Source organism: Sphaeramia orbicularis, chromosome 7, assembly GCF_902148855.1.
Source record: "Sphaeramia orbicularis chromosome 7, fSphaOr1.1, whole genome shotgun sequence".
In the NCBI taxonomy this organism is placed as follows: domain Eukaryota; kingdom Metazoa; phylum Chordata; class Actinopteri; order Kurtiformes; family Apogonidae; genus Sphaeramia; species Sphaeramia orbicularis.
Window position 1 is genome coordinate 27,868,543 of NC_043963.1, and position 26,370 is coordinate 27,894,912.

Below are 26,370 nucleotides of genomic sequence, written 5' to 3' on the forward strand. Positions count from 1 at the left end.
GGAGTTTAACTATGAGGCTTATGAAGGTATAGAGTTATTATTTTCCTCTATATTTTTGGCTGTTTGCTGATCCATGCAGCTATTGACAACTCAAACTGTACAGAAAATGGAGGTGATTTGTGGTTTTACTAGGGCTGAAAGATATAGCGTTATCGTATCTATATCTAGATATGAACATTCAAGATATTAATATCGAAAAAGCAACAATATAAACAATATAGATTTCTCCTGCGCTCGCCCTGCATGTACAGCTCTGGAAGTCACAACAAATTTCATTTTAACGATTGCCCTTGAATGCACCGCTAAGGCCAGCCAACCACAAACCTTATTTCATGCTTGCTGTGGATCGACAACTGAAGCCAACCAATGACAAACATATGAAGGCGGAAGTGAGGGAGACGGACACTGACACACACACACACACACACACACACACACACACACACACACACACACACACACACACACACTACATCCACAGCGGGGAAATTAAAAAGTAAGAAAGAAAAGTGACATGAGTGTGGAAGATAATGCGGCCGGTGGCGGTGTAGAATCTGATTTGGTGCCAAAACGTAAATCATCCTCCACTATTTGGGGGTATTTTGGATTTAAAAAGGATGATGTGAACCAGAACCAGGTGTTGTGCAAGTCGTGCTTGGTGAAAAGTGCGACAAAGCAAGGTAGCACAACAAATATGTTTCACCACCTGAAACAACACCATCATGTACTGCACGAAGAGTGTATGGCAATGAGAGAAACACCGGGGACTTCTCAGTCATCGCAAAAGAAGCCAAAGCAAAGTTTGATTGCTGATGCATTCAGTAGCGTTACACTGTACGAGTCGACGTCCACTAGACATAAAGACATTACAGAAGCTATAGCATTACCACTGCTGCATATATTTGTTATTTATTGCTAAAGCAGAACAGCAGTAAAATGTTTGATTTGTAATTTATTTATTCATATTTTATGTTAATGTTGATGACTGGCAGTGAGTTCTTATAAATAAAACTGCACTTTCCACATTCTTTTGTGTTATGATGTTTGTATTTTTCTGAAAAATCCTTGGTTTTCACCGAACCTGTAGTCATATCGTATCGATTTCGAGATGTCTGGCATGAATATCGAGATATAAAATTTTGACCATATCGTTCAGCCCTAGGTTTTACTATGGCTGTTTTCTGTCTAAAAACGGAGCTAAGCTAACACAGCTATAATGTAAACTATCAGCTGATGCAGTACGTGAAGCTTACACGACAAAGTGTTAATTTTACACAAAAATAGCCAGCTATAGGTTTTTGCTTTAAGTAGAAAACTTGATAATACCATAATGTGTTTTAACAATGAGCTTCATACTTTATTCCGTGAGTGATACAGTCTGTGGATACATATTATAGATTTGTAGGTGGTTTTGGTAATCGTATGTGTGTTCTGGTACACATCTCCTCCCCGTGTTGAGAGTTTCCAATATCAGTTGTACTTATAATCCCTTTAGGAGAATCTTGAACATCCAATTAGAAAATCTAACCACAACAAACTTACTTCCAACCTTGGTTGCAATGAAAATGAAGGACATTATGTTATATTACCAGCGACAATTTCATGATGAGTCAAAAATATTTTACACTTCTCATAACAACCTAAAAGTCTCAAGTGTTTTTATGTTGTTGCAGCAAAGAATCTGTTTAAACTCAAGTTCAGTTGATCAAGATATCTGAATCAGGCAGATATAGGTAGGCAATGGTGTGAGCTCATCATTCTATGTTATTTGTTTTATTGTAATATTTTGGTATGTCACAAAAAAACCCAAAAACTGCAGTTTCAGGATTCATTGTAAACAGACAGTAAATGTTACTAGCCTAGCAATGTACTCAACTACTATAAACAAACATACGTAGTGTCAGACACTAATGGAGGCTAAGTAGGTGCACCTCATTTTTGTTTTTCATTTAACTGGCTTCGTTCTGTGGCTACTTGTACCAATTAAAGGTACTTCACAAGGTACTGGTGCTGTCATTAGTCAGCTATATTATAAAAGAATGTGTGTCTGCTTCATACCTGAAAAACTGGACTTTGCCTTTTGGAGTAGTGATTAGGGGTGTGTATTGGCAAGAATCTGGCAATACGATACAAATTACAATACAAGGATCACGATACGATATATCATGATACTGTTAAAAAGGCTATTTTTTGTTTCTTTTTTTTAAAGGAGAATTGAATTGCACCAGAAATATGCACAAATACTCAAGATATTTTTATTTGATCAGAACAGGATCTAATGGTATATCACAAAATATTCCTGTGTTAAAAATTAAATTATGTTTTACAGACATTATAGTTTAAGATCCTGTTCAAATGTTCATATTCTATTAGTTCATAACTAACATCATAACATTATTTTTGTGCAATCCCAACAAAGGGCATTATTTAACAAAGGAGTGTTAAATAACACTGGTCTACAAGGAAAATGCTTCCAGAATAAAAGTAATGAAATGTTACCACATGAGAGTCACTGATAAAGAAAAATCAAGTCAAAAATGCTGGTTGGCTGAACTTTCCAAGATACAGCCTTGGGTCAAAATGTGAAATTCAAGAATTAACGAGAAAATGGGTTTGACTCAAAAGGAATATTTGTCTCAGAGTTACAAGATCTACTTCAAAACACTGTCTGCACATTAGAATACATTCACTTTACAGGTTCTATTTAGTGGAAGATTTATAAAACTATTATATAAATGTACATAAACCAATATATATGTGTAATAACACTTTATCATATACCTTGAAAACATCAGTAAACTGGCACTTTTGTCATTTATTTTCCAATTAATCTTATTAAAATACATAACATTTAGCACATTTAATGTCTGAAGCAAATAATTTCTAAAAAAAGTTGTAGACCAGTGTAATAATAAATAAAAGAAAAACAAACATGAACCTCCACAATATCTGCATCAGAATAAATACCTAAAAATATCGATACAGTACTTTTTAATATCGATACAGTATTGTGAAATGAAATATCGCGATATATTGCAGAACCGATATTTTCTTACAAACCTAGTACTGATATATTTTGGGTCAAGGATCAGACCGGCCAACACAGCTTATTGATATGACCAATACTTTTGGAGTTATTAGTTGTTTTTAAAATTATAATGGGCTTACTGGTTGCCCGTGGAGGAGTCCATTCACAGCCACAAACCGGACACAAGACGGCAGTCAGTCGCAATAAACCGTCATGTTCAGTCCTGTGTAAAAGTCTATAGTCCACGCTGATGTCAGTACAGAACAAAATGAGGGACATTAAATTTCTTCCAGTAAACTTAGTCAAGTCATCAAGTAATGTGAATGTGATGATGTCATACAGTTATGATGTAAAGCCCTTATATAGAAGGTAACTATGAATGCATTCTTTTTTTTTACTTTTGATGTTAATACAAAACAAAATGAGGGCCATTGTATTGTAAAAGCCAAGTGCGTGTGTGTGTATGGGGATTCACACAAAATCCTGAAAGAGCTGACTGCTGTAGTTTGGCATACTTGTGTATTTTTGGTCAAAGAAGAGACTAGCGAAAATGGCAAATTGATAGGACCAATATTCTGGGAGATATTAGTAATTTTGGAATACAATAGCCTTACAGTCACGTTTCTATGGCCAGAACACTTTGGTAGTGACTGCTGGACAAATGCAGTCCAGCATGCATGAATACACAACAGCATAAAAACTGCCACATCTACAACCCTTAGATCCCCATGGGTCAACACACTCGTAACCAATTAAATCACTTTCTCTTCTCCTTAAAAGCACTGCACTCTGCCGCTGTTGAAGCAGTTTCACATTTGGAAAGAACTACCCTAAGTGGATCCACTACAAAAGATTCTCTCCTGAGGAAAGCAGTTCTCTTGTGTTTGAGTGGCGCTGACTCACAACAGGTGAATAGACACCCCCATACATTTAAGGAGCAGATGGTACATCCGGATGTGGTCTGAGCTGAGAGTACCATTTCATTCATGTCATTTCAGAGTCAGAGTATGGTATCATGCAACAGGGATAATGACGGCAACCAGCAAATCAAAAACATCTTAAGAGTGGATAGTGTCTTATACACCCTCCACTCGTGTGTTATAGAGTTTAATGGATGTTGAAGAGATGCTGCTGCTCTAAGGCCACGTCCACATGAAACCAAATCTTTTCTTATCCGATCTTTTTCTTTGTTGCTTTCTAAAAAGTGCTCCGTACACACACAGTCATTTCAGGAAATATCTGCGTCTAAATGAAACCACTGAAATTCCTGAAAGTGATGTCTTCTGCCCTCGGTTAGTGTAACTACATAACCTTGACAGCGAGCTAAACATCAAAATGGTTCCAGCAATAAAAGGACACGTTGTCGTCTTTGTCTTTACTGAAGACCATATTTTATCTTATGAAACTGTAACATACAGAACAAGGAAAGAACATAAGTGCTCTTACGTACACAAATTATTATAATTACTGGTGACAAACATCACTTATCTCACAGTGCTAGGCTAACGTCAGCTTGGTTTTAGCAGCTAATGGCTAACAACATTAGCTTACTTCCAAACCGTGCTGATACGACGGAAATATGTTAAGAATCCTAAAACAATAGCGAATACAATATAACACTGCATTGTGACTTATACACTTACAGATTATGATTTGCCAAGGCTCCAAACGATACTAGATTAAGAGAGAGGACAATCAACATATTTTTCCCTCCCGTGCTGGATTCAAATACCGCCACCATTCATTCAGCGGCTGCTTATGACCCCGGGCCACTAGGTGGCACTGTTATTATTCACATCCACATATACAACAAAAGCAACAAATAACACTACGATAATGGTGAGAGCGACATCTGTTGGCAAAAAGGAAGTATAGAACTTATTTTTACTGCAGGTGAACTTGCATTGACAGATTCACTGCTTTACTCCTGAATAAGGGGCAGAACATGATGTAGTGCAAATGCCAGGCCTGTATGTGGCGTTGTAATGCTCTAGCAAAAAGTGGGGAAGACGTGGAGCATGCACAAAAAGCTTACTTGGTTCTACTGGGTCTGATCCAATATTTGCTCCAGGTTGCCCTTCTGTTTGCCCCTTTCTGCAGTAGATCCAATAGCATGTAGTGAGTATTGCTAGCTATGGTTGTTTGTTGCAACAGCTGCTGTAACACGAGCACTACTCTATAGTCCGCCGTTGTTGTTGTTGTCAAGGTGAAAGGTTAGAGAGGTGGGGCTATGACATCATTCTTTTAGAAAAGTTGTTGTTTGGTCATACAGACGAAGACGCAAAACTGACATTTTCCAGTTCATCCACTCTGGGACCCAGTTTCAAAAAATTGTAGTTTCAGTGACTGAAAACGTTGCTTTCATGTAGACAAAAGGCCTATCCGATACAAAACTTTTGCCGTTTTCGTATGGACAGGGCCTAAGACAGGGGTGCCCAATCCTGGTCCTCGAGAGCTACTATCCTGCATGTTGTAGATGTATCCCTCTTCCAACACACCTGATTCAAAGGATAAGCCTATCATCAACCTCTGCAGAAGTCTGATAATGACCGTCAGGTATGCTGGAAGAGAGAAACATCGAAAACATGCAGGATAGTAGCTCTTAAGGACCAGGATTGGGTACCCCTGGCCTAAGACTACAAGGGAAGCAATGCGTCCCCAAAAATGTCAGAAAAAAAAATGTGGAAAGTGTCAGGAGATGAAAGCTATTTCCCCCGTGAGTACCACATTTTTTAATCTGTACTTATTAGCCTTTTTGAAGTTTAAAGCACGACAGTTCCAATGGATTTCTCACATTGAAGCAGAGGCTGCGCTCACGTCAAATCCATTGAAGCAGGAAGGTGGGAGCGTTTGAAAAAATCTTGTCAGTCATTGGACAAAATACGTAAAAAGTCATTTCCCGGACTCAGACATGTCGATTCCCAGACTCACCATGTCAGTAAGGATAAATAGAGTGGGGTGGGACTTGAAAAACCCCTGAGGACCAATGAAATGACAGGACTCATGGCTTTCACTCATGATTGGATGAAACAAGGACAGGAGTTTTTTTTGTGCCTGGTAGTCCTCTTAAGTGTCGTTCGCCAAAGCTAGATCTTCATCATTCAGCAGCGTGGTCTGTTTGCTGGAGAACTCGGCTAAGAATCACTCAATGTGTTCATTGAAAGGAAATTGAAGAGTCTGAAAAAGTCTGTTTTGGTATGATAGGGTAATTAATCATTTCTTAGAGAAGGGAAGGAGGATGGAATTCACTTACAAATCTTAAGTTTGTGATTTGGAAAAATGTTACTTCTGCTACCCCTATTCTTAAGATCACCAGCCGCTAATGATGTTGAACAAAAGAGGGAAAACAAACGCATATGTTTTGAACTTCATAAAAGCAAAAGAAGTTCTACAAGGACACTCAGCAGAGTTCTACCAAAGCTTCCTCTCAGTACCATGACCTGTGTTTATTTCCTGTTTTTAATCAACTAGGGCTGACTAGTTAATGTATTCAACATCCTAGCAACATAGGTTTCAGTTTCTAGCATTGCCATTCTACAGAGTTGTTCAAACTAAACATGCTAATGCTAAGCATGTAAACACCTACACTAATGGCTACACCTGAGCGCTAGGAATGAATACTGACCAAATACACCTGGTCATGATTTTTCTGGGGTTTATGAAGTATCCTATCTTTCTGTTTGCACTTGTAAACATCCAATAATGTTAAGGTTAATGCTAACTGGCTTTATTATCCCTGTAGGGAAATTTGGTCTCCGCATTTGACCTAACCTAATCTAGGCTTGCGCTAGCCTATCGCCACATCGCCATTGGAGATACATTTTCCTGGTTGGCGAAGTTGTTTTCAACCCGTGTAGCCACAAAGGTATTTTTTAGTAAAATCAACCAACTTACTGTACATCTCTGATCGAAAATGTCCGAGCGATAACCAAGGACAATAACAAATGCGGTCTCCACTACTGAAGAGCGCTGCCGAGAGCAATTGAACTCACCTGAACGTTTCCGATTTTTTTTACGAATTCACACTGCACACGTCACTTGTGGGAAGTTACTACTCGTTCAAATGAAAACGAAACTTATCACTCATTTCTCTTTTCTCTACCTGCTGAAGTTTTGCTTTTAAACCTTACCAGAGAAAACGCTGCAATATTAGTACCACATTAGTGTTGCCTCTGTCGTCTCCATGTTTGTTATTACTGACTTTCTTCTTCTTCTCAGAAAACTTGACTCTTCTTCGTGGTATTTGTCCAGTATGGTTAATTCAGAGCGGCGCACTCTGGTGGATTAATTGAGAAACGCTCATTCCAACACATTAAATGTCAGTAGCAGAACTTTGTTCCAGTCAGACTAATGACAACAACAATAAAGCACATTTACAAAAGGAACTAAGAACTGGAATGGGATTATTAAGTACTTGTTTCGGTACTCGGTATCGGCAAGTACTCAATAGTCAAATAGTTGAAAAGAAGTCAGTTATCTGAGATATCTAAATTTAAATTAGTAATCAGTCCATGTACATTCTAGTCTGGGCAGGAGTACTTTCTAGTCTAAATAAAATAATTTCAAGAGTCCATATCTGTCCATATTTAACCCTTTCACGCATAGTGGTCACTTCAGTGGACAGTTCTTCTCCAGCTGTTCTCTCAAATATTCATGGGTTTTGTTGTTTTAGTTCCATATCAGCCGACACAGTGGACGCTCATGCATCATCCCATACACTGACATTCATACAATTATTGTAACTTTGCTGTTCTTGATAAACCTGATCTGCAGTAACATGTTTTAGAGTAAATTAATTGCTAATTGTTGTTAGTCTGTAATTAACAGTTTTCTGAAACAAAAAAGTTTGTTTTATTTTTGGCATATCCTCCTGAGACCCAGTAAAGCATTTTGTCCTCTGTAGGGGACAAAAGTTTAACAGTTTAACTTAAATGTTGTCCATTGTAAAGGACATTCCATTAAAAAACCAATCAATAAATAAAAAGGATTTTAAAAATGTGTCTGAAAAAAACTGTTGCATTATGCAGTTTCCAATCAGGACAATTTTTAGTGTAAAAAAGCTAAAATTGTCAATTTCCTGGGTCTCAGGAGGATATTATCTTCATGAAATGAGCAATAACTGGTATTTGAGTATGATCAAATGTGAGAAAACATCAGATTAACAGCATTAAAAATGTTTTTATTTTTATAGTTTTCACACAGTTTATCACTTTCTGATGATGAGTTTTACATACATGTTTCTTTGCCTCAAAAATTAAACACATGGTGTCCAGCTGAGTGGACATTTTTGTAACTCCATGAAAAATAAGTTCATAAGAAAAAAAAACTCAATTGCATTGCTTTTTTCATACCTAAAGAGGAATAAATACACTCAAGAAAAAAATATTGACTAAGGTTGTCATAATTCATGCATGAAAGGGTTAATTACCAAATGACTTTATGATAAATCATGTCTCACTGGTAAATTTATTTTATATTGAATCTCATGAACATCAGTGGTCAGAATAATTGTATTTATAAGTCTATCATTTATTGTTTTGTTATATATTAGATTAGAAATAAAATAGTTTAGATGAAAATGTTGACTTGAGTTAATTTTTATGATTTTTTTTGTATGAAACTGAAGCCAGATTGAACATATTTTTAACCTCAAAATGCACCAGAATGCACAAAAAAGACTTCATTTTTCCCAAAATTTCCCAGGGGAGCTATGCTCGTCGCCGCGGTCCGCTACGTGCCCCGCTGCAGGAACCCAGACTGGGGGTGGCTTTTTGTGGCTACACTCATTTCTACTAATGTAGCCACAGTGGCTGTATCTTTCATTTTCCGAGCGCAAGCTCAGCTAATACGCACACAGTACCCTAGGATTAGCATTAGCCATTAGTATTAGCATGCAGCATATTTTGAGCAATGAGCTGCTGTTGAAAGTGCTTCGAGGACCAACTCCAGATCTTCATCTTCAAGGCACTGACAGGAGACTCAACCGAGATGTACCTGTTCAATGGTGAAAGTGTTCCAGTCAGACCTCAAACCTTCTTGCTGCGACACAGAAGTGCTCACCACTACACCACCATGCTGCCCAATGTGACATTCTTCTATTTCAGTAACCCAGATAGGACCTCACCCTAGTTTTGAGAAACCTGGATATTCTATTTGGAGCACCTCAGTAATTTCCAGGATACTGTTGCGTGTATACATCTCATCTGGATTTCTGAGAGATGCAGATGGAACAAAAGCATCTCTTTTCTGCAGCGAAGGAAACACCAATTTTTGTCTTGTGGTAATTGAATAGTTAAATACACTTAGTAGATTACATGGAAAAAGCACTGGAACGCTGACCTTTTTAACCCTTTCATGCACAAATTATGAGAACTTTAGTCAATATTTTTTCTTGAGTGATTTTATTCCTCTTCAGGCATAAAAAAAAAAAAAAAACAATGCAATTGAACATTTTTTATGAACCTATTATAACCTATTGTTACAAAAATGTCCACTCAGCTGGACACCATGCATTTAATTTTTGAAGCAAAGAAACATGTATTTAAAACCCATCATCAGAAAGTGATACACTGTGTGAAAACTATGAAATAAAAAAAATTTAAATGCTGCTAATGCCGTTTTCTCACATTTTAACATACTCTAATATTAGTTGTTACTCAATTCATGGAGATAATAGGAAAAAAACATTACCTTTTTGTGCAAAAAAAACCAAACAAACCTGTTAATTACAGTCTAATAACAATATTAGGAATTGATTTACACTAAAACATGTTAGTGCAGATCAGATTTATCAAAAACAGCAAAGTTACAGTAAAGGTATGAATTGCAGTGTTTGTGATGGATATGGAAATATAACAACAAAACCCATGAATATACAAGAGAACAGCTGTAGAATAGCTGTCCACTGTAGTGACCAGTATGCATGAAAGGGTTAATTCTGTAAACAAAACAAAACAAAAAAAAAGAAAAGGACCACCTGGATGTTGGTTTAACCCAATTCATGCATACTGGTCACCACAGTGGACAGCTATTCTACAGCTGTTCTCTTGTATATTCATGGATTTTGTTGTTCTTTTCATTGTTGTTGTTTTTTACACATATCTTTATTAAAGTTTTAAGACACTACATATCTTTTCTGGCATGAATTGCTAACATTATGTAGATCTCTCCTGAGCATAAAGCCCCAGAATCACAAGCCCTCCCTATAGTTTTCACACAATTTATCAGTAAATACATATTTCTGTGTGTCAAAAATTAAACGTGTGGTGTCCAGCTGAGTGGACATTTTTGCAACTTCATGAAAAATAGGTTCATAAGAAAATTTTTTTTTTTTTCATTATTTTTTTTTTATGTATTTTTCAAATTTTTAAAAATTATTATTGTTATTTTTAAAATTATTATTATTTATTTTTTAGAAGAAAATTGTTTTTTTTTTCATGCCTAAAGAGGAATAAAAACACTCAGGAAAAAATTTTGATTAAGGTTCTCATAATTTGTGCATGAAAGGGTTAACAACATAAGCATTGCAACAAGTCACATTGGAAAACACAACAGGAGCATTTCTATTTGGATTAACATTAATACCAGTCACTGAACTCCATCATGGTGACCCTCTAACATCAGTCATCGCTGTGTATATTCATTCTCCTCCTTGTCCTGTATGGTGACAGTGACAGAATAATGGCTGGAGGACATGTTTACCTGTCGATCTCATCTCCCATCGCTGGCAGTAGATGAATAGTGGTAAAATAAATCCACAACTTGATGTTGGCAATTAATAGTGCTGAGTCTGCTCTAAAGCAATGTGTTCTTGTTTTCTATGGCCACACTAACTTTAAAGTTAGCCAGCAGCTACTGGAATGTCAGAATAAATGGCCATGTTATGTTGTAAACATCACAGACGCTTGGCCAAACAGCAGTGATAATGAGTAAAACTATTTATTGTTTATATAGGGATATAAGTCTCCAGGTTTCTCTGTATTCTATGTAAATATCATATCCCAAATATGATCAAAACCAGGATAAGCCTCTGTTTCTACCAGAGTGCTGCACGTGTTAAGTAAAGTCTGAAAAAGTACATTAAAAAATTAAATATACTTATGGTTCATCCACACCTTATTATTTTGTTTTGGATGGAGGGCATATGTTAATGATGACTTAAATGGGCTTGATTATTCAACCTCAAAAAGTAATTAAAAACCCATCTCTACTCTTTAGATGCAAACTTTATATCATAATGGGTTTACACAGACACAGAATGTTGTTTATTATCTCAAAAGGTCCCCAAAAAATGATCCAGGAAGACTAGAAACAGATTTTCTACTTCACTATTACTGTGTTCAATAGGCTTTTTAACATAATCACTACAATAAGGACTGTTTATTATAACCTCGAAATGGAGTTTCGAGGATATAATGGTTTTACTCCGACACCACTGGATAGCCTTAGTGTGAATGCGACAACTAGGACAGATTAGGTTGGATGTGTTATCCCTTGATAACCAACAAAGGGGACCCTAGTTGAAGAACCTTATCAATTTCAGCTTCTTTATGAGTATTATATAAATCATCCAAATGGACATAAATCAACAATAACAGGCCAATTGAGATCAAATTTGGGTCATTTTGATTATCTTACAAACGCCCATTTTCTGTCTACCATCCAGAGTTCATATGGTGTCATTTTCATTCACTAGGTGGAGTTTTGTGGGGAAAAATTGGTTCTCTGACCATTGTTCTGCCACTGTCAGGACAATTTAGCTCAAATTGAGTTCATATCGATTGTCTAACAATTATCTTTCTTCATGCCACTACTAGGGATGCACCGATACCAATACGAGTATCGGGCATCGACTCCGACACTCAGTGTGTGTACTCGTATTCGTACTTGTAAAAGTAATCTGATACAAATGCACCGATACCACTTACGGCCGTGTGACATTCACAGTTCAGTGCAGCAGGTACGCAGCAGTGGAATAATGTGGGGAGAGTGAAAAGTGTGGAGATTTTTCAAAATAAATGACGGTGATAAAAGTAATGTTACAGACACAGACAGATACAGACGCAGCGTTCTGTCCGTCCTCTGCGTACATTCCATCTGTTTTCCAGGTGCTGGTGGATACGTACCCAGATAGAGAATACCACCAGGAGTACAGAGCAGTGCGGACCCTCGCCAGCAGCAGTAAAAACTAAATTTATCACTCATTTCTCTTTTCTCTTCCTGCTGAAGCTAAGCTTTTAAACCTTACCAGTGAAAACGCTGCAATATTAGTATCACATTAGTGTTGCCTCTGTCGTCTCCATGTTTGTTATTACTGACTTTCTTCTTCTTCTTCTCAAAAAACTTTACTCTTCTTCGTGGTATTTGTCCAGTATGGTTAATTCAGAGCGGCGCCCCCTGGTGGATTAAAGCTATACCTACCGATGTGGCATTTCTCACAGCACTTAGCAGAAGTTTGAACATGAACAACCCGCCTCTCTCCAAAGCCCCGCCCACTTCCCTCTGCCTGAGCTCTGAGGCTCCTCCTCCTCTCTCCTCCTCTAATCTGATGCGCAATGAAAACGGAGGAGGAAGCAGAGGTGGAGGTCCGGTCCGTTTTGGCGTGTCCGCGGACCCCTCCCTCAGTAATCAGATGCATCATCCACCTGCCGTGGGCCCGTGGCTCCTGTTCCATCAGTAGACCTGGTCTGTGCAGTACTGGGTCAGTGTTTTCACTGCAGTGCCCAGGGGATGGGTGCGCGCACTGTGAACGCGCAGCCTCCACGAATTTTCCGTGGACATTTGAAGTTTCATAGTCCATACAATTATCATCCTACATCATCTTACATGTGTGACACCATGTACATGTACCTGTATGAGTCCCACCGTCATAAAAGCTGAGCTTTATGCAGACCTGTTCAGTCCAGTACAGCTGACTTCCGGACTTTTATCTCCATCCTTCATTCATCAGACTCCCGTTTGTTCCCCTCAGTTGTCGTTTCTGTTCATAAATCCATTTAATCCCTTCCACATGTGCATGTCAGTTCTATCCAAACACATCCTAGACAGTAGACTGTGGTCAGTGACAGGAGAAGCAGCGCGAATGAAGCGTCAGATTCAGAGGTACACATATCGGATGTGAGACGGCGATAATGGATCAGATGCTGGACGGCCGTAATGGATGATTGACAGGAGGCTCAGTCAGGTTCGGCCAATTATTTTATTCGGACCGACTAAAATGATTGGTCAGACTTTTATCAGAAATATATGAGAATTAAACATTTTTGAGTTTCAATACCTGGTGGATTTCTTTTCCATTTTAGTTTGACACACACTTATTAGGAGCATTTTAAGATGACAAAAGAAAAGTGTAAAAATGCCACATCATACGGTATAGCTTTAATTGAGAAACGCTCATTCCAACACATTAAATGTCAGTAGCAGCACTTTGTTCCAGTCAGACAAATGACAACAATAAAGCACATTTACAAAAGGAACTAAGAACTGGTAGGGGATTATTAAGTACTCGTAACAGTACTCGGTATCGGCAAGTACTCAAATGTAAGTACTCATACTCGTACTCAGTCTGGAAAAAAGTGGTATCGGTGCATCCCTAGCCAGTACCTTGAGTTTACATGATGTCATGTTTTGACACCAGGTGGTGTTTTTTACAAATGGTCGGGGGAGCTTCTGTTGAAAAATCTTGGGGTTTTTTTTGGACATTATTAAAGGTGGGGTAGGAGATCTTAGAAAAACAGTTCAAGCAAGCTACATTTTGAAAATACTCAATTCAAAAGTCCAAACCCCTTTCTTCAAACATCCCCCCGAAGCCACGCCTCCAGAGTACTGGCACATGCAATGCTTGTTCCTGAGGGTTCACGAATGCTGCACAGCAACAGTTCGCCCGGCTCCGGCCCCGATCCATGCATACCTCATTCAGTCTCCTCCAACCCCCCCGCTCTTCCAGAACAGCTCCAGTTCAAACCTATCTGACTAATGTTACATTTCCTTGGGATTTATGTTAGTGACAAAACAGCTTGCCGGTGAACTTTCCATCCTAATATAGCTAACATAGCTAGCCAAGTTCTGGCTCTGGCTTTGTTTCCTGTACAGTTGCTCCAAGCCTTTGAGAACGCACGATTCATGCACGAAGAGGGGTACGCGTAGAGGTGGGAGGGACAAAAGGCTGTTGAGTTTGATAGACATATCACTGTTCAATCATTTCAATTGGGTGCTTAAAATGATTGGATGGTGTTTTTTCAGTCCTGTCCGTTCCACAGGTGACTAAAATTTTTTTATTTTGTATTAGAGCATTTAATTAATTGATTGTAATTGGGGTGTGAAGGGGATTTTAAGTAATATAGTAAAAAATGCTCCATGAAAACCTCTCACACCTCACCTTTAAGGAAATACTTCACCAGTCAAGCTCAAACTTGGTTCAAATTGATCATCCAACAAATATCTAATATATTTTCTGACATTATTCAGCAAATAATTTTCTGATATTATTCAGGCTGGATATCCTTTGTATGAAAATGATAATCATCTCCCTTTACCACCAACATCGGTGACCCCTAGGGGAAGACCATATTGATTTTGGGTCTTCCATGAATATTATCACTTGTCCAGATGGGGGTGCTTCTGTTGTTATTTGCTTTATTATATAGCAGAGGATTGGGGGGGTTTCGGGGATATACCCTTGCTGTCAGCCCCTGACGTCGTAAGCCTTGGTCTTATTATTCTTATCCTTATTATTCACACACTTAATAATAAGAATAAGCTAAATCGGGTGACTTGCAATGGTAATGTGACATGATTAATTTTTTATTGCCACTTTATGTCACTATGAAAATGATCCCTGGATGGAACTCAAGCTCTAAGTTCAGGCCTTTACACACCAGGGACGTGCTGAAAAAATGACACAAAAAACACAAAGCATTCATGGATAAATATTTTACATGTGAACTATTCACACTGGCGATGATGGGAGTTTGTCACAGCAGAGACACTTGTTCCAGTTTTGTTGAAACAGTATTATATTCATCACCACCAGAAGCATAATTGCCATTTGTCTCCAGTCTGCATCCTCATTTCCTCTGGCTGTGCGTCCAGTGTCTTCAGGTAAGAAGTCACACATAGATCAAACCCTTTCATGCATGAATTATGAGAACCTTAGCGAAGATTTTTTTCTTGAGTGTTTTTATTCCTCCTTGGACATGAAAAAAAACAATGCAATCGATTTTTTTTTTTTTTCACGGAGTTACAAAAATGTCCATGCATTTCATTTTTGAATTAAAGAAACGTGTTTAAAACCCAATATCAGAAAGTACAGAAGAGGATGAGGGCCACTGGAGAAAAATACAATAAATTAAAATAAGGTCCAATATGTGTATATTTTTTATTATTATTATGAAAAAAAAGTCAGAATTCAGAAAAAAGAAGTCAGAATTCTGACTCTAAACTCAGAATTCTGAATGTTAAGTCAGAATTCTGAGAAAAAAAATCAGAATTCTGAGGGAAAAAAGGCAGAATTTTGAGATTAAAGTCAGAATTTTGAGATTAAAGTAGAATTCTGGAATTAAATTCCAGTGGTCCTAATCCTGTTCCATAAGAAAGTAATATGAAAACAATGAAATAAAAACATTTTTAATGCTGCAAATCTGATGTTTTTTCACATTTTATCATATTCTAATATTAGTTATTACTCACTTCATGGAGATAACATGCAAAAAAAAAAAAAACTTTGTGTCTAACAAATAAGTGATTTACACTCAAACATGTTAGTGCAGATCAGGTTTATGAAGAACAGGAAAGGTACAGTAATGGTCTGAATGTCAGTGCATTATTATGGGATGGTGCATGAGCGTCCACTGTGTCAGCTGATATTGAACTAAAACTACCAAACCCATGAATATACAAGTGTAGCTGTAGAATAACTGTCCGCTGTAGTGACCGCTATGCATGAAAGGGTAAATTCATTTGATTGTCACATTACCGAAACCTCTCACTATCCTGATAATCTAGTTGTTTGTCGATTTTGCTTCACCATGTTATCCTTCACTTCACTGTCTATCATTTTTGACTTTCTTTCTAAGCTAAGTGGATGGAATTCAACAGGTTTGACTCCATCATTGTATTTGTCACATGGGGTCTGGTTCACACAAATGATTGGTTGATGCCTTTATTCGAGCTGTGGAAGCTTGGACAAATTGACCTTGTGAAAAAAAAGAAGTGTGGCTTTTTTTTTTTTTTTTTTTTTGTCGTGAAGTTTTTGCAACCTGTGTGAAAGTACTCATGACTAAAGTAGCTGACGTTTGAATGAATCACACACACAATCAGATCCAGATTCAAGGTGTCCATCCCTTTTTTTTTGTTTGTTTTTCCTGCTTGTCTTGTCCAGCATCCTAACAGCAGAATGGTAGTCTGGCTGCCTTTTGGCGCTGAACAAATTTGCTTTGCCAAGGATAACTTCATAAAGTATATGAAGCTGTCCTTGATATTCTACTGCGTGTATTATGAGATTTGTTGAACCACATTTCGATGCCGGACTTGACATGGGGGGGGGGGGGGGGGGCAAGAGAGAAGAAGGTGGCGAAGACCCTCACAAGGAAATATCAACAATACCAACAGTAACACCCATGGTGATAATTATAATGGTAGCAGTAACTACAACCATAACTGAGTAAACTGGGCAGAAGAGACAAAGAAAAAAACAGAACTACAAAAAAATACAATAAATACATACGTCCTATTGAATGATGAATATAAGAAACGAAAGTATGAACAAAATATCGTGTACCACGTTCACACAAATAATACCAGTAACAAATCCACACCACATCAGTTGTTCACAGTAATCTGCTGTGACAGAGTGAACAAGGCAAAGACAATGATGAGAACGGTGTCCATCCTTGACTGTACCATTCCACCAATTTATGTGAATTCAGTAGTTTTTGTTTTTTGGCGGGGGGTTTTTGCTGACAGACAGACCAGTATGAGTGATCACTTCTCAATCTCTTTGGCAGATGCAAATATAAAATTAGATGGACCGGATAAAATGAATGAATGAATGAAGCAGTTCAGTCTTGTGAAAACACAAATACATCTTTATATCTATCTCTTTATATAATCGTTTATAAAAGATAGAGAAATATATCTGTGCAAACACTACCATCAGCGCCACTTCTTCAATATGATCTTTTGACCTTAATTATATGTCACAACTACATGAATTATTGGAAAAATCAGTCTGTTTTTCTGTGAACACTATTGAAATCCTGTCCTAATGACACCATTATGTGTTTGAAACGTGTTCATTTTAAAAACTCAAGTCAGTATTATAATAAAAGCAACAGGGAGTTAAAGATCAGAATAAGTGAACATAAAATTGCAATTAGAAATAATGATGTTAAATCTTCAGTAGCTCAACACAAACATGTTAGCGCTGTCAGATTTATGGATGGAGGAGTAATGGAAATGTCACCATGTGAAGGAGATAAGATATGATTCCCCAAAGGCAAAGTAACATAGATGGGATTTCATTTGAAGCACTTCTGTCTCAGTAGGATCGCTGTGTGTCGTCTTTGATGAACATAGACAATTTATTCTGTCTTTATGGTGAGACATGAAATATTAACGGACTCTGTGGTCACTCTTGACCGGACACATTCATCAAGTCATGTATGTGAAAATGAAGGGGATATGATAAGATATAGAAAGGAATTCTTGTTCACACGTACTGTCATACATCTTGGCTGTCCCTTGCAGCACCGTTGCTAAATATTTTGCTCCCTTACATCAGCTCAGGAAAAAAAACTATTTATAATCTTTGTTATATCACACTGCTTCTGTTCAGCTATGATTCCGTCATTCATTGAAGGGTTTCCTCCCGTACCTGCCCTTGGATGCTTCCTAGTGGCAAATGCAGCCATACGAATCGTGTTGATTTTTGACACCTAAATTGCACAATGTTGGTTTCTGAATTGCCATTGTTAGTGAAACATCCCCTACGGTGTCTGTCCACCCAGTTCATAATAGGTCACACAAATTCTTGGGTTGCACAAGTGTGGAAAAACACCTGTGCCTGAGTGTGGCCAATAACAGATCCACTTCCACAGGCACAGAAATAGAGAAAATAAGAGCCCTCAGTGTCATGTTTGTTGTCGCTGAATCTGCTCCTGACATGATGCCAGCTTGATGTTGGTTCTGTGTTGAACCACACTTGTGTTTTCCAAACACTACAAAATATGTCTGTCCCCTATTATGGGAGCTGATTAGTAATACCCCTCATTAACACAGAAGGCTTCTGTTATAATTTCTCTTCATTTCACCATTGGTAGTGTTAAAAACTACTCTGTAACTGTTGGAATTAAGATGTGACAATGTGACCCTAAAATTGCGCAAATATAACTTGCGCATAAAAATTTGCCGAATGGAAAAACGACAGTTTCACCAAAAGCCTCATTTTTCGATTAAAAGTTTTTGTGCTGACAAGAGGTGTTTTTTGTGGGCATAGCACACTAATGCCCCGTTTCCTCTACGTGGTATCGGCTCGACTCGACTCGGCTCGGCCTTTTTGCGTTTCCATTACGAAAAAGGACCTGGAATCTGGTACCCGGTACTACTTTTTTGGTATCACCTCCGCCGAGGTTCCAGGACTGGGGACCAGATACTAAAACATGATGTGTACACACTGCAGACCACTGATTGGTCAGACAGTTTTCTCTGTGACCCACTGTTTTACAAAAAACAGATGCGGAAGTGGACAGTAAATATAGCGGTAGGTTAATCCACATGATAACAGCCCAAAACTACACCATGGTCGGTCCAGGAGATTCAGTCTTTGGTGGCCGACATAAAGATTCAGACGAAACAACATGCAACAAGTGAGTTTTCAGCAACTCTCTAAACAGACGACACGGAAGTAACACGCCACATTGCTATAACAACCAGGTACTGTAAAGTCAGTAGTATCTTGTAATGGAAATGCTCTCCAGGAATACCAAGTTGAGCCGAGCTGGTTCCACATAGTGGAAACACGGCAAAAATTGCTATGGAAAGACCTTTTTTCGCAACTAGAGTCAGGTGAATTAAAAAACGGAGGTTGACGGACATTACAACCAAGGTAATTATCGTTGATGAAAACTAACGAAATGACGAAAACTATAATTAAAAGAAAAAATGATAACTGAAACTGTATTGTGTGCTTATAAAACTAACCAAAATTAATAAAAATTACAGATAAAATTCCCTTCGTTTTCGTCTTTGTCAATGTCAGATTGATTCGAAATCAGTTTATTTTGCTCTAGCAATTTTCGTTAGCGACACCATACGACACTTGTGGTTTCCAGTCGTCTTCTGGTCCCCACTCTACCTGGAAACAGGGAGACTAAAGTTGGGAGAAACCAGCAGACTCCTGTCTGGGATTGTTTTGAATACAACGGAGAAGAAGAGAAAAGATAGGACAAAACTAAAATTAACACTAAAACTAAGCATTTAGAAAAAAATGAAAACTAATAAAAACTATCAAACCTGCTCTAAAAACAAATTAAAACTAACTGAATTAGAGAAAAAAAAAGTCAAAACTAAATCAAACTATAATGAAAAATCCAAAACTATTATAACCTTGATTACAACAAGCGAAGAAGAAGAAGAAACGTGTGTATGTGTGGACACACCAGGAAACCCAATCCTTTTTTAATTTAGTACGAGATAGAGGGGTAATATATATAATAATAATGAATATGTCCATAAATCAACATGATATTTATGTTCATTGCCATGTTTATGGGATGACTTCTCGTGTCATCTCGCGATAATAAATAAACAAATCATCGCATTTGTGATTTAATGGAAAAACCGACATTACGCACTTCTGTTTTTCCAACATTTAGTAAATATCGGTAAGGTTTTGTGCAGATGTCCGATGGAAAAGCGACTAATGTCATGAGATATTGTAAGGTTTAGGCACCAAAAACTAGTGTTGGGCAGATCAATCCAAATATCGATAGTATCAATACTAAGTTGTTTCAGTTTTTGTCAAATTAGTTAATTTTTGTATTGCAGTTTCTGAACACTACCGGAAAAAAATTGTTTTTAATATGTTTTCAGGTGATCATTTTGTGTACTTTGTTAATTTAAGAAAAAAAAATCCGGACATGACAATGTATGGGGAAAAATTGTTTTGTTACTGTTCTATTGTTTATGGAAAAAAAATTTTTTTTTGAGAATAAAGTATTTTCTATTTACTTATAAACTTTGCCCTAATTCTGTCCTGGGTTTTAACTATTTAATAATAAAAAAAGGAAACGTTACAAAACACCTAAAGGTCATGAAAATCAATTGAGATTTAGCAATTCAATTATCCATTCACCTTAATTATTGAAACGTATTGGTATTGATATCAGCGATACTGTCCCTGTATTTACTTGGTATCTGATCGACTCCAAAATATGCAGTATCGCGCATCACTACCAAAAACATCTTCAATATAAGGACAAAGGCTCAGGGCTGAAATAAAAAAAAAATTAACGTTAGATGATAATTGTGATCATGAATGCAGTAGAAAACTCACATTAAAACTGTTTGCCTTTGTTTTCAAGCTGCAGAAAATCTACCATGTGATGAATATTTTAGGTCATCACAAGTGTTTTCTGACAGGTAGAAGGGTTAAATGTGTGATCACAGACAGATGTAATTACCAGTTGCTTATCAGATTCAGATTAGACTTACGTTTCCATAGCAACATGAAACAATCTTTTCGCAAATTCTGTATTTTTCTCCTGCTTTTGCTTCATCAATTAGGTTTAGACACAGAAACTACATGGTTAGGGTTTGGGAAATGGCCAAAATGAAAAAGAGAAAAGAGAAAAAGCAGTGACTTTTGTTGACTTCCAAAAAGCAGACCAGTGTTTGTGTCCTAAAGTTTGTTGTGCCGCTGTATCTGTCACCATCTGCCTCCTTCTAAACATTGTCTCTAATGATGTCAGTTGGCCTAGAGCATTTTTTTCCTCGAGTCTTTCTGCCCTTGTTCGTACACCTGCAAGAGGTTCCCAGGTGGCTGCAAAATAAACATAAACATGGGTTTCTTTTTAACCCTTTCTCAGATTTTATGCCGTGGTCTACTGGGAAGGCAGCGTTCAACAAAAGGACACAAGATGATTGGAAAACTGGTGGTTCAGAAGACCGAGTAGAGATGCAACTACGCCTATGCAGTAAAGTGGAGGACGTGTCGGATCATTTGAATAATAATAATAATAATAATAATAAACTGCATTTCTAAAGCACTTTTCATTCAACAGCATCTCAAAGTGCTACAGAGAAAAGACAGTCCAATAAAAAATAAAAGAATAAAATAAAAAATAAAAATACTGTATCAGGAATAAAAGACTAGGTGAATAAAACAGAGCATCAAAGTGGTCCATAAAAAGCCTGTCTTAACAGGAATGTTTTTAGCCCGCTTTTGAAGGAGTCCAATGACTGAGGAGCTCTTAGGTGGGGTGGGGGGCAGAGGAGAATGCCCGGTCACCCATGGTCCGAACTTTAAATCACGTTCTTTGTGACATAGAAGCAGCTGCAGTGGATGAAATGTCTGAAATGTATAGAATATCCTGCATCCTCACTGCATCAGACTGTACAGGATATTCTGTAAAATAATTCACTGGTTACGTGTTTTACACCAGGGGCGTCAAACATGCGGCAAAATCTGGCCCGCCAAAGGTTCTAGTCTGGCCCGTGGGATGAAAGTGCAAAAATTCCACTAAAGATATTAACAGTTAAGGTTGTCAAAACCATTCTAGTTCAGGTTCCACATACAGACCAATGTGATTGAGTAACATAATATCATAATAACCCATAAATAATGACAAATTTTCAACTTGAAAAATTATGTTAAAAAATGTAAATGTTGCTAAAAAAAAATAGTAAGAGTAAATTGGAAGAGTGTCAAATCACCAACGGTAATAGAATGGAAACAAAGACTGAAACAAGTGTACACTATGGAAAGAATGACCGCATCATTATAAATGAAAATGGATCTTTTTAAGCGGAGATGGCACAGGGTCGGAAACTATTTGTGTAATTAAACTTTTTGGGTTGTTGACGAGAATTGGTCTTATAAGCCCTGACATGAGGTGTTTTGTATTCATATAGATGTGTGCATATGTATACAAATATATGAATATTTCAATATTTGGCAATGTATCTATAGATGTAGTATAATATTTGTAACAATAATAATACTATGTGGTGTAATTTATTTTTTTATTTATGTCTTGTCTCAGATGTTTTGTTCTGTTTTATATTGTGCAAAAATCTAAATAAAAAGTTTTTTAAAAATGTAAATGAAAAAAATAACATTACACTGTGAAAATATTTACATTTACAAAACTACCACAATAAAATGGAAATAAGTACATAAATAAATACAAATATGAACAACCTGAAATGTGCAATTTTAACAATATTCAATCTGTTACTAAATGTTTTGTGCATTTATAGATCCACTGTGATCTGTAAGTTGTTAATAAATTGAGATGTAATATTGTAAAAACTCCAAAATTGTAATAATATTATTAATATATGTACCTGTTATCACATCTTTGTGTCACATAATGTGTAATGTACATGTATAAATAATAAGTTTAGGCATAATATTGTTAAAATTGCACTAATTTTTCTAATGAAATTTCAGTTTTGGGTCATTCCATCCCAAATCAACCAGATTTCAAAAAGTGGCCCACATGACCCCCTCAGAAAATTCTGAAAAAATTCACACTTGTTCACCTACCAGATAAACGAACACATCCAAAATTTTAATGTCATGTCTGTAATAGTTTAGGAGATACTGCCCTTTGAAAATTAATGTTTTTTTTTTGTTTTTTTTTTCAAATTTGTTTTTCAGCCAACTTTGAGGAGCTATATCTCCTTAGGTATTCCATCCACACTGCTGAAACTTACTGTCTGCGGTGAAATCCCCCTGAAAAGACCATATTTTGCATCAAAATAATTGTAGGTGCCTTCATGTTTGGTCCATGAGGCCTTGAAATCAGGCGAAAAAGCTAATTCTTCAAAATGTCCTCTCTTCAGGCTTGCACTGTGCCAGAATGGATGAATGTAGAGAAATAATTTTTTTTGCATGGATTCTTATGGTCAAGATGCAACAATATACTGCAAAAAGATTACAGTTCAATGAAAAGTGTTGCTGTGAGGCAATGAATAAAATGGGTCGATTTCAATTTTTCACAAAAATACTCTTTATTGGAGCACCCACATTACCATGTGGCCAGTTAATGACAATTTTTAAATTTGTACCATGTCTTCATATATGTTTCAAGATGTTGTGCACAAAATTTTAGCTTTGGGATAGAACTGGTTCTATTTTTATTTTATTTTTATTTTTTTTTACTGCATGACTATATTTTCTTCAAATTCTATACAAACGTAGGTATAAATGGCATTTTTAACAGTGTAATGGCATTGATTATTGCACAAGTTATGATAATACTTGAGATATTTGAACTAGGGTGTGGAACTGCATGACGGTTCAGATAGAATAATTATAGATTTCCCAGAACTGGCTCAGGTTGATGCCTGTAGTAGAGACTTCTCGGAAATTGGATGGAGCTGGTCAGTTGACCCAGTTTCACCAGGGTCAATGACATAAATGGAGGTAAGACTTCCCAGAATTTTTATGATGCTGGCCAGCCTAATTTTGGGAATTCTGTTCATAATTCTGAACAAACTTATTCATCATGGAAGAAAAATGTGTTGTTGGAATGATCTTAAAGGACGAATGTCACAGAAAGACATTATCATGACAAACAGGCTTTCTGAAAATTGGTGATTCTGGGAAATTGCCATTGGTTGAATTACCTTGGAATGACCCTTTTCATAATTTAATGGGTTTTTTGTACTAAAACAAAGAGAAAAACTTGGACTTGTCATTTTTTTTTATAGGTTATTATATCATTATTTTACTGGTCTGGGCTAAGTGTGGCCCCTGAACCAAAATGACTTTGGCACCCCGAATTTTGACGCTTACATGATTAACCCTTTTGATTGCTTTCATTTTGAGGTTTGACTCTTTTTACGTTCTATTTCTCAACCTCGCTTGAGAGGTGTGGATTTGGAGATTAATGTCCTACCTCCACCTGACTTTAAATGTAATGCTAACAGCAAAACCCATAAATAATGACAACTACAAATTTTCTTCTTGAAAAATTGTGAAAAAAATGTAAGCAAAAAAAAAAAAAACATTACATGCAAATATTTACAGTTACAAAACTATCCTTTCACAATAAAATGCAAATAAACACATAAATAAAAAGAAATATGAACAAGCTGAAATGTGCAATTTTAACAATATTCCAGCTGTTACTGAATGTTTTGTGCATTTATAGATCCACTGTGATTTGTAAGTTGTTAATAACTTGAGATGTAATATTGTAAAAATTCCAAAATTTTAATAATATTATTCATATATTTGCCTGTTATCACATCTTTGTGTCACATAATGTGTAATGTACATGTATAAATAATAAGTTGAGGCATATTATTGTTAAAATTGCACACATTTTTCTAATGAAATTTCAGTTTTCATAATTTAATGAGTTTTTTTTTTTTTTTTTCTACTAAAACAAAGAGAAAAACTTGGACTTGTCATTTTTTTTTATAGGTTATTATGTTGTTATTTTACTGGTCTAAATGTGGCCCCTGAAGCAAAATGACTTTGACACCCCGGTTTTAGACGCTTACATGTGTCTGCAGATTAACCCATTTGATTGCTTTCATATTGAGGTTTGCCTCTTTTTACGTTGTATTTCTCAACCTCACTCGAGAGGTGTGGATTTGGAGATTAATGTCCCACCTCCACCTGACTTTAAATGTAATACTAACAGCAAAAAATGGACTCCCAATTGATCAACAAATCGCTTAGCCTCTTCCTTTGCTGATTCATCACAATTAACTGTGAGTGACAAACCAATAGGCCTACCGCAGACAACACATATGTTTCACAGTTGGATATCACAGCTGCCCACTTACCCAAAATTACAGCATATTTTATGAGCTGCTTTTTGGCTCACGGATTCCAACTGGAGTTTAGGATGTTGACCATGGATTCTTGGAAATAAACAAGCTAATGTTAGCAGTTCTACCATCTGCAAATCATGGAGCTGTTCAGTTCTGACACACACAGGCAAACATATGGATGCAAACACATGCAGAACAGAGCAGTGGGAGACAGGTATACATGTTGCAGCTGCGTCAGGAATAAGTCTGGTGGGAAGATGAAGACCTGTGATCGTGAATGTAAGAATGTGTTCTCTGCTGACCACAAGACTTTATATCTATATTGCATTACTCAAAGGTAATTTGCAATGCCTGTGGTGCTTTGGTTCCTTAGCATCCCACCCCACTGATCATCAAACAAGCCTCCAGCTGTGGCCTTCTGACTACAGCCCATACCGCTTCCCTATCATCCTCCTCGCACCAAGCACAAAAACAGAGAGGAAGGGAAACTGTATATATAGAAAGGGAGAGAGCGAACGATCAAAAGGAACAGAGGGAGAGAGTTATCGGTTCGATTGAACGACGTTTCTTTTCTCCAGTAGCACAGGGGAGATTTCATTGAAAGGCTGTTGCAGTCTATCGATCGGCCCTCGGGGATGGATACTGTGAAGCCAAGGATGGAGAGAGAGAGAGAGAGAGCGAGAGAGGGAGGGAATGTGGAGGGATTCATGCAACACAAGAAACACAGAGGTAGAACAGTATTCAGCAGTGGTACAAGAGAATAAGAGTGAGAGAAAGAACAGGGAGGAACAAAAGGCAAGAGACCTAGAGCTCACAAAATGTAGAGACAGACTTTTTTTGTCTGCTGGTCAACCGTTTCATTTCAATAGCCATGAGCTGTGAAGGTAGATCCTCCGTCTGCAAGTGAGAGACTCAGAGGACAATGTGAAAAAGATGATGAGAATGGCCTTTGTGTTGTGATGTTCTTTAACATTTCTGCTATTTTTAACAGGCTAACGCTATCCACAGTGATAAGAAAAATTGAAAACTTTGAAACTTTTACTTTTTCTGCTATGTCTTTAACCCTCCGGTATCCCGTCCAGAAAGGCCCTTACTAAGCACCAAGTGTGCCATTTTGGCACACTTGTGGATTAATGTCAAAAAAATTTCATACAGTTTGTTTTTAATTCTTTTACACTTTTTTCTATTTCATCAACTTGAGCCATAAATAAAAATACCAAATACTCAATAATTGTCACATTTTTTAACCCTTTAAATGCCATGTTTGTAATGTAAACAAACCATTTTTTTGGATGCAAAAAACACACAAAAATATATTTATATATTTTTAAAAA

The 26,370-nt window shown here is 37.0% G+C and overlaps 1 long non-coding RNA gene across 1 annotated transcript; it reads left to right on the top strand.

The window, feature by feature from the left end:
- The first annotated feature begins 13,701 nt into the window (after positions 1-13,701).
- Positions 13,702-14,540, top strand: LOC115422195 (uncharacterized). Its single transcript, XR_003935808.1, has 3 exons — positions 13,702-13,737; positions 14,086-14,089; positions 14,428-14,540. It is a non-coding gene; the product is annotated as an uncharacterized LOC115422195 (long non-coding RNA).
- The last annotated feature ends 11,830 nt before the right edge of the window (positions 14,541-26,370 follow it).